The sequence below is a fragment of the Schistocerca nitens genome, chromosome 5 (genome assembly GCF_023898315.1).
Source record: "Schistocerca nitens isolate TAMUIC-IGC-003100 chromosome 5, iqSchNite1.1, whole genome shotgun sequence".
NCBI classification, from domain to species: domain Eukaryota; kingdom Metazoa; phylum Arthropoda; class Insecta; order Orthoptera; family Acrididae; genus Schistocerca; species Schistocerca nitens.
The window spans coordinates 723,198,808-723,200,144 of record NC_064618.1 but is presented as its reverse complement, the minus strand read 5'-3'; the positions used below and the strand labels follow the sequence as shown (position 1 = coordinate 723,200,144).

Genomic DNA, 1,337 nt, shown 5'->3' with positions numbered 1-1,337 from the left:
ACAGTGACTAGTGACTGAATTTATGTTATTTCACGCCATAGGTTTAGTGTCGTCATGTAATCTGTGTTAAATGTCTTAAAATACCTGATATGGCCTGAGGTCTGAGACCGGTTGTAATAAAGAAAAGTATTATCAACTCTCAGTGGTTAAGTGTGACGTTTTTCAAATAATCAGGAACTGTGAGTCATCACCTTCTCAAGAAGTAGTGAAACAACTAGTGATAATATTTATTTGACGGTGCCAGAAGGGGACCGCATCTTCCCACATTCCTCATATAGATGGAACACTCTTAGTCATGAGTATGAAAGCCAATAACTTATTTTTCCTGTCTTCTACAGTTCTATGATCGATTTTGGAGAAATCATTTACGTCCTTATACCGTGTATTTTCCGTAGGTCTCAAAAACTCGGGGCGGTTCTTTTGCGAGGTGTAGTATAAAATCTCCTTTATTACAATAAAGAATCTACGTGCAACCATCCACAACTAAATTAGGTTATTTTGACGACCATTAAACTTGTGTCCGCGTATCTATGGCAGCGTGCTCGGGTCGGTGGGTCATAACCCGCCACCTGTCGTTTCCTACAAACACACTGCTCCAAGTTCGTTTATATTTGGAAATGAAGAACGCCTCCACAGAGAGTCTATCGTCCACATCTTCCTATCGACTGTTCCGTTACGAGTATCTGACATTCCACAACTGCAAGGAAGACGATGGATAACCGTCTTATGGATACGAAGGCCACATTTTACGGATCCTAAAATGGCCATGTTGGCTGCCGAAAAACATATTTCACATCAAACATCCGCAGAATATGACCAGTCCTGTTGTAAGTGCTTACTGTGTAAGGCTAAAAGGCCAATCCTTCATTATCATCACTCATTAGAATCACTAGAATGAGATTTTCACTCTGCAGCGGAGTGTGCGCTGATATGAAACTTCCTGGCGGATTAAAACTGTGTGCCCGACCGAGACTCGAACTCGGGACCTTTGCCTTTGGCGGGCAAGTGCTCTACCAACTGAGCTACCGAAGCACGACTCACGGCCGGTACTCACAGCTTTACTTCTGCCAGTACCTCGTCTCCTACCTTCCAAACTTTACAGAAGCTCTCCTGCGAACCTTGCAGAACTAGCTCTCCTGAAAGAAAGGATATTGCGGAGACATGGCTTAGCCACAGCCTGGGGGATGTTTCCAGAATGAGATTTTCACTCTGCAGCGGAGTGTGCGTTGATATGAAACTTCCTGGCGGATCAAAACTGTGTGCCCGCGAAAGGCAAAGGTCCCGAGTTCGAGTCTCGGTCGGGCACACAGTTTTAATCTGCCAGGAAGTTTCATTAG

At 44.3% G+C, this 1,337-nt stretch overlaps 1 non-coding gene across 1 annotated transcript; it reads right to left on the bottom strand.

Annotated features, from left to right (window-relative positions):
- Positions 1-958: 958 nt before the first annotated feature.
- On the bottom strand, positions 959-1,033 carry Trnaw-cca (transfer RNA tryptophan (anticodon CCA)). Its single transcript has one exon. It is a non-coding gene; the product is annotated as a tRNA-Trp (tRNA).
- Positions 1,034-1,337: the final 304 nt, after the last annotated feature.